This window comes from Bos mutus, unplaced genomic scaffold (genome assembly GCF_027580195.1).
Source record: "Bos mutus isolate GX-2022 unplaced genomic scaffold, NWIPB_WYAK_1.1 CTG233, whole genome shotgun sequence".
Classification (NCBI taxonomy): Eukaryota; Metazoa; Chordata; class Mammalia; order Artiodactyla; family Bovidae; genus Bos; species Bos mutus.
In genome coordinates this window covers 153,871-162,501 of record NW_027219742.1, presented here as the reverse complement: position 1 = coordinate 162,501, position 8,631 = coordinate 153,871, and positions in this window count along the sequence as shown.

Genomic DNA, 8,631 nt, shown 5'->3' with positions numbered 1-8,631 from the left:
CTGTCCATCATCAAATCCCAGAGCCTACTCAGACTCATGTCCGTCAGGTCAGTGATGCCATCCACCATCTCATCGTCTGTTGTCCCCTTCTCCTTCTGCCTTCAATCTCTCCCAGCATCAGGGTCTTTGCTAATGAGTCAGTTCTTTCCATCAGGTGGCCAAAATATTGGAGTTTCAGCTTCAGCATGAGTCTTCCAATGAATATTTAGGACTGATTTCCTCTAGGATGGAGTCGTTGGATCTCCGTGCAGTCTAAGGGACTCTCAAGAGTCTTCTCCAACATCACAGTTCAAAAGCATCAATTCTTCAGTGCTCAGCTTTCCTTACACTCCAATTCCCACATACATATATGGCTACTGGCAAAACCATAGCTTTGACTAGATGGAGCTTTGCTGGCAAAGTAATGTCCCTGCTTTTTAATATGCTATCTAGGTTGGTCATAGCTTTTCTTACAAGAAGCAGGTGTCTTTTAATTTCATGGCTGCAGTCACCATCTGCAGTGATTTAGGAGCACCCAAGAATAACGTCTGTCACTGTTTCTATTGTTTCCATCAATTTGCCATGAAATGATGGGACTGGATGCAATGATCTTAGTTTTCTGAATGTTGAGCTTTAAGCCAACTTTTTCATTTTCCTTTTTCACTTTCATCAAGAGGCTCTTTAGTTCTTCTTCACTTTCTGCCATAAGGGTGGTGTCATCTCTGTTTCTGAGGTTATTGATATTTCTCCCAGCAATCTTGATTCCAGCTTGTGCTTCATCTAGCCCAGCATCTCTCATGATGTACTCTGCATATAAGTTAAATAAACAGGGTAAGCTTATACAGCCTTGACATACTCCTTTCCCGATTTGGAACCAGTCTGTTGCTCCATGTCAAGTTTTCACTATTGCTTCTTGACCTGCATACAGATTTCTCAGGAGGCAGGTTTGGTGGTCTGGTATTTGCATCGCTTTCAGAATTTTCCAGTTCTTTGTGATCCACATAGTCAAAGGCTTTGATGTAGTCAATAAAGCAAAAGTAGGTGCTTTTCTGGAACTCTGAGGTTGTGGTGCATATACACAATCTAATATTACTCAGCCATAAAAAGAAACACCTTTGAGTCGGTTCTAATGAGGTGCCTATATTTTATTCTCTGAATGGAGTGAGGAGATTGGAAGAAAAGGAAAAGTATTTTTGCAATTAAATAAAGAAGACAAGGGGATTACTTTAAGGCTGGACTTACTCAACAGTGTAAACATGATCTACTTTATTTGTTAGAGGCCTATGATAAAACAAATTTATGGATTTTTAACCCATTGAAATTGGTTTATCCTAGACCTTTTCTCTCTTACATGTTATTAAACACATTATTTAAATCTGTAATAACATTTATGGAAACTACAATTCTTGAAATCATCAAAACAATGATATATGGTGTACTAAAAGTGCAGGACATATAGCACTAAATAAATGAGAGCTAATGTGTGTATGCAATTCAAAATTTTATCATTGGGCAAAATTTTTCAGCTGTATATTTAGCACTGATTTCACATTTCTACAAATGTTTCAGCAACTTATATGTTATGCTAAACTTTTATAAATTAAGGGAATAATAGCATTATATATATTTTATATATATATATATGACTAATAACATTTATTTTAATTTGAGACAAACTTACAATCATTTCTCATTTTTTAGTGTGCTGCTGCTGCTAAGTCGCTTCAGTTGTGCCCGACTCTTGTGACCCCATAGACGGCGGCCCACCAGGCTCCCCCGTCCCTGGGATTCTCCAAGCAAGAACACTGGAATGGGTTGCCATTTCCTTCTCCAATGCATGAAAGAGAAAATGAAAGTGAAGTCGCTCAGTCGTGTCCAACTCTTAGTGACCTCATGGACTGCAGCCTACCAGGCTCCTCCATCCATGGGATTTTCCAGGCAAGAGTACTGGAGTGGGGTGCCATTTTTTAGTGTAAGGCCAGTCAGAACTTATTCTTGAAATGGATTTTTTCATTAACCAAACCAAAAAGACACTTTCCAATATTTTTGTCTTCACTTTCTTATAGTGAAATAAGAAATTAAGCAAACTGTGAAGGAGAACCCTTCAAGAGCATATTGAATTTCCCCCCAATTACATTGTATTGTTGTTTAGTGGCTGAGTTGTGTCTGACACTTTTGTAACTCCATGAACTATAACTTGGCATGTTCTTCTATCCATGGGTTTCCCCATTCAAGAGTACTGGAGTGAGTTGCCATTTCCTTCTCCAGAAGATCTTCTTGACCCAAGGATCAAACTTTCACTTCTCCTGCATTGAAAGGTGGATTCTTTACCACTGAACCCCCAAGAAAGTCCACATTTACACTCACTTACATTAATATATTATAAATAAACATAATTGAAAATATAAAAACAGTGTTATGCTGTATTTAAGGTTCTAAAAAATATTGAATATTTATGTTCTATAGGTTTAAGAATAGGACTTTTATAGTCCAATCCCAATTATTTTTGCATATAGCATTCTATTTACTTAAATGCATTTGTGCGTACTAAAGTCGCTTCTGTCGTGTTGGACTCCTTGTGACCTTAAGGACTGTAGCCTGCCAGGCTTCTCTATCCATAGGATTCTCCAGGCAAGATGCTGGAGTGAGTTGTCAAGCCCTCCTCCAGGGAATTTTCCTGACCCAGTGGTCAAACCTGCAACTCTTATGTCTCCTGCATTGGCAAGTTCTTTACCACTAGCACCACCTGGGCAGCCTAAATTTACCTAAATGGCATCTTACAAAAAGAAGAGTTAAATCATAAATACCGAAAAGTATACATTATGTGCTTCTTGTTGAACCCAGAGTTGAACTGAAAGAATTGTGTGAAGTGTGTGGATATGATAGTAAATACACTAAAAGACACATGTCTCAAGTGCAACATGGACATCCATGAATCCACTTTTTCTGCTAAATGGATATAGGTTAGGAAACATTCTTCATACTATTTTTTTTCCCAAAGTCAGTATGCAACTTAATGGTGCTATTTTTTCAACTCAGATTATTTATCTAACTTAAGTGGCATTCCTCTATTTCATTAATAAAAACTTAATTCCCTTTAGACTTAAAATTCTAACAAAATATCCACAGTATCATTGTTTCTTTTCCTTTTGACATCATACTGAACTACCATAAAGTAAAATATGAAAAAATACAATTTGTTAAATTTCCCTCATTAAAAATATGCAACTTACCATTAAGGAATGTCATCACAAACCACTAAGTAACAACTTGGTAAAGAACTGTTAGTGCTATAATCAGTACCTCTCTCAGAGTGTCCTCATGATATCATGCTGACCACTGGAGAAAATATAACTTTAGGACATTTTTCAGTTCATTATTGTATTCAGATAGAATTTTGCATAAAGGAAAATGATGTAAAAAACAGAAATTTGTGATAAATTTAGATAAAGTAGCATTAAAAACATTAACGATATAAGAATAAAAGTTAGGATGTCAAATGAGATTCATTTAGTATAATCTAGAATTTGCAAGGTGCTGTCTTCCTAAAGTCATCTGAGAAAGACACAATTGGATAGTTTGGGGCAATTTCAGCACTGTAAAGCTTAGCCCTATAGGATTTGTGATATCACTTAAAGATACTGTCGGGTTTGGGAAATTAGAGTTGTAAAGCCTTTGCATCACACTCTACTGGTGTGCAACATCAATAGGACTCATGGTCAGAGAAGTTGGGAGTTTCAGTGGGTTCTACAGTATTGGAAAAATATAGATTAGTGAAATCCTTTCCTACTTTCAAAGCAATTTAATTCTAGCTGGATAAAAATGATGTGCACACAAACAAAGTTTATGACATTAACTCTGTAATTATAAAAACATAGCTCATGTGATAAAGTCAAGACCACTGGAATGGAATTTGACAAACCTATAGATCCAGAGGTTTTACCTGCCTCCTGTGAAACCTGTATGCAGGCCAAGAAGCAACAGTTAGAACTGGACGTGGAACAATGGACTGGTTAAAAATCAGGAAAGGAGTACGTCAAGGCTATATGTTGTCACCTTGTTCATTTAACTTACATGCAGAGTACATCCTACAAAATGCTGGGCTAGATGAAGCACAAGCTGGAATCAAGATTGCCAGGAGAAATATCAATAACCTCAGATATGCAGAGGACACCACCCTTATGGCAGAAAGCGAGGAAGAACCATAGAGCCTCTTGATGAAAGTGAAAGAGGAGAGTGAAAAAGTTGGCTTAAAGCTCCACATTCAGAAAAGGAAGATCATGGCATCTGGTCCCATCATTTCATGGGAAATAGATGGGGAAACAGTGGAAACAGTGTCAGACTTTATTTTGGGGGGCTCCAAAATCACTGCAGATGGTGATTGCAGCCATGAAATTAAAAGACGCTTACTCCTTGGAAGGAAAGTTATGACCAAACTAGATAGCATATTAAAAAGCAGAGACATTACTTTGCCAACAAAGGTCCATCTAGTCAAGGCTATGGTTTTTCCAATAGTCATATATGGATGTGAGAGTTGGACCATAAAGAAGGCTGAGTGCCAAAGTATTGATGCTTTTGAACTGTGATGTTGGAGAAGACTCTTGAGAGTCCCTTGGATTGCAAGGAGATCAAACCAGTCAATCCTAAAAGAAATCAATCCTGAATATTCCTTAGAAGGACTGATACTGAGGCTGATGCTCCAATACTTTGGCCACCTAATTTGGAGAGCCAACTCTTTAGAAAAGACCCTGATACTGGGAAAGATTGAGGGCAGAAGGAGAAGGAGACCGCAGAGGATGAAATGGTTGGATGGCATCACTGACTCAATGAACATGAGTTTGAGCAAGCTCTGGGAGCTGGTGATGGACAGGGTATCCTGACATGCTGCAGTCCATGGGGTTGCAAACAGTTGACATGACTGAGTGACTGAACATCAACAAAATAGATCCATAGAATCAAAAGTTCTATCTTGTGATGTAGCTTAGAATTTGCTAGTGACCTTTTGGGCTTATTTATACTGGGAATTCATTGCGCAAAGGCCATTGCAGAAAACAAAATATTAGAAAACACAATCACACACAAGCATGTTGACACATGTATCAGTTTTACTCACATTACATAAATTACATCTACATTCATTTTGATAAATTATATCAACAGACATTGTAAACTTTCAGGTTCACTGATGGATATCTTTAAAAAAATCCCGAACTACAGATAATTATCCAACTTTTCTCCTTTTTGATATTTGTAACTTCCACCCCACAGTGAGAAACAGACTTCCCATTAATCTCAGTTTTCAGGTTCATCAAATCTAACATGGACTAAATATTTTTTAGGCTGCTGTAAAGATGCAATTAGATGCTGAGGGGAATTTCATTATTATGTTTATTCAATAAATTGTACTCTGCTTATACCAGTGTCAGAACTATATCAGGAGTAGAAGATAAGATGAACTAGACAAGCTTTCCCTGCCTCCTAGATCTTACTTTTAACTGTCCAATAGATATCTATACTGGGTGAGTGAAAGTTGCTCAGTCGTGTCTGATTCTTTTTGAGCCCATGGACTATACAGTCCATGGAATTCTCCAGGCCAGAATACTGGAGTGGGTAGTTGTTCCCTTCTCCAGTGGATCTTTCCAACACAGGCATTGAACCCAGGTCTCCCACATTGCAGGTGGATTCTTTCCCAGCTGAGCCACCAGAGAGTTGCCAGGGAATACTAGGGAGCTCTATTACCTTAAATAAATATTAATGTATATGGATTTTATGGCATGTGTTTTTCCACCAGACTATCCTTCAAAATTGCTTCTTTCAGTGAACATCAAACCAAATAAATAAAAGCAGTAATAGAGTCAGTCCAAGTCATTAAGAATTTATTGTGCCACATTACGACAAAAAGTGATAAAGTTAAATTATTAGACATACTGTATAATTCACCAAGGGCTTCACTGGTGGCTCAGATGACAAAGAATCTACCAGCAATACAGGAGACCCAGATTCAATCCTTGGGGTCAGGAAGGTACCCTGGAGTGGGGAATGGCTACCCACTCCAGTATTCTTGCTGGGGAATCCTATGGACAGAGGAGCTTGGCAAGCTATAGTCTATGGGGTCACAAAGAGTTGGACATGACTGATCAACTAAGCACTGTTGCTGCTGCTGCTAAGTCGCTTCAGTCATGTCTGACTCTGTGTGACCCCATAGACTAAGCACATATATACATAATTCCCTAAACTACAGATACATTTTAATATAATATGGTTTGAACTGCACAGATCACTGTGGATTACAAAACAACTCTGACCCCAGAAGGAAACCTCAGTTAAGGAATCTTGAGAAAGAAGATACCAAAAAAATGTCTGAGCCTAATGTTATAGAATGAAGACTATTTTATCAATTCAGAATCAGGGTCAGGGTCTCCAGGTAGAAGATATATCACAATTAATGAGAGTGAAACTAATAGAAATGGATACATCTCTTAAGTATAAAAATGTCCTAAGAGCAAAAAAGTCCAATTGGAAAAATTCTGACTTTTGGCACTATGCATGTTATTGGTCATCTTTTGGAATTAAAGGACAATGAAGTGTTAATGGTGAAGACCACACATAATTTTGTAAGACAGACAACCATAACTCCATTAAAAACAAATTTTAGTCCAAAACTTGAACACATAAATATAATGAAAATGTTACTTTTAGCCCTGGTAGAGTCTGAAATTATACTTCACAAACTACATGGAATGTGAAGATTTCAGGATCATAACAAAGAACATGAAGTGAATATATGTTAATCAGAAGGTAGAATGTAGAATAAAGGAGAGGATCCAAATTCACATCTCTAAATATTCCAGGTTCTGGCCTTGGCCATCAGATGTCTGTTTCATTAGGCCATACTCATTACTCTTCCTTTATAGTTGATTTTATCAACTTACATCTGATCTTTACTATTTAAAATTTCTATAAGTTTCTATAAGAACCACTGTTCACCAATCCACAAAAACATTTACAGTAAAAGCAATTTTAAGTTAACAAAAGCTAATGCAAGTTCAAATGTATGAATCCAACTGCAGTAATTATTTTGAAAATTAGATTCATGGAAACATAAAAATAATAAAACCATGAGCATAATTTAAAAATATATATAGCTTCACTTGCAGAACTTATTTTCCTTTTCAGCTATAGTAATAAAACACATTATTTAAAACTTTATTTTACTTATTTGTAAGACCATAACATAAAACAAGGAAGTACATTGCTAATCATTCCACACTGACTTTAGTTACTACCAATTCAAATTTTTCCATTTGAGTTTAATATATAAGAACTCCACTATATATGCTCCTGTAGTAGGTTGTGTGATTTTTTTTCTCAGGAAATAAGAAAATATTACTACCATTTGATGCATATAGTAAAACCCTCATTCCCCACTTAATGGTTAATTCATGATCATTCAGTAAAGAACTTTAGGATGATGAAGTGTTTCAATAAATGATAGAGGAAAAGGACAAATTTATTTTCAGATATATTAGAATTATAATACATTATACTGAATTTCTTTTGCAGTCCCCAAAATGACACTTGATATATTTTAGCATAGGCTAAAATACTATCATTTAATTTTGCTTTTAGGAAACATCTGTCACCAAGAGTCAATTGAGCTTAAGTTTTGTACTTTATATCATGTGTAGATTCAGTTCAGTTCAGTTCAGTTCAGTCGCTCAGTCGTGTCTGACTCTTTGCGACCCCATGAATCGCAGCATGCCAGGCCTCCCTGTCCATCACCTACTCCCGGAGTTCACTCAGACTCACTTCCATCGAGTCAGTGATACCATCCAGCCATCTCATCCTCTGTCGTCCCCTTCTCCTCCTGCCCCCAATCCCTCCCAGCATCAGAGTCTTTTCCAATGAGTCAACTCTTTGCATGAGGTGGCCAAAGTACTGGAGTTTCAGCTTCAGCATCATTCCCTCCAAAGAAATCCCAAGGCTGATCTCCTTCAAAATGGACTGGTTGGATCTCCTTGCAGTCCAAGGGACTCTCAAGAGTCTTCTCCAACACCACAGTTCAAAAGAAGCAAGTCTTCGGTGCTCAGCCTTCTTCACAGTCGAACTCTCACATCCATACATGACCACAGGAAAAACCACAGCCTTGACTAGACGGACCTTTGTTTGCAAAGTAATATCTCTGCTTTTCAATATGCTATCTAGGTTGGTCATAACTTTCCTTCCAAGGAGTAAGTGTCTTTTAATTTCATGGCTGCAATCACCATCTGCAGTGATTTTGGAGTCCAAAAAAATAAAGTCTGACACTGTTTCCCCATCTATTTCCCATGAAGTCATGGGACCGGATGCCAAGATCTTCGTTTTCTGAATGTTGAGCTTTAAGCCAACTTTTTCACTCTCCTCTTTCACTCTCATCAAGAGGCTTTTTAGTTCCTCTTCACTTTCTGCCATAGGATGGTGTCATCTGCATATCTGAACTTATTGATATTTCTCCCGGCAATCTTGATTCCAGCTTGTGTTTCTTCCAGTCCAGCGTTTCTCATGATGTACTCTGCATATAAGTTAAATAAGCAGGGTGATAATATACATCCTTGATGTACTCCTTTTCCTATTTGTAACCAGTCTGTTGTTCCATATCCAGTTCTAACTGTT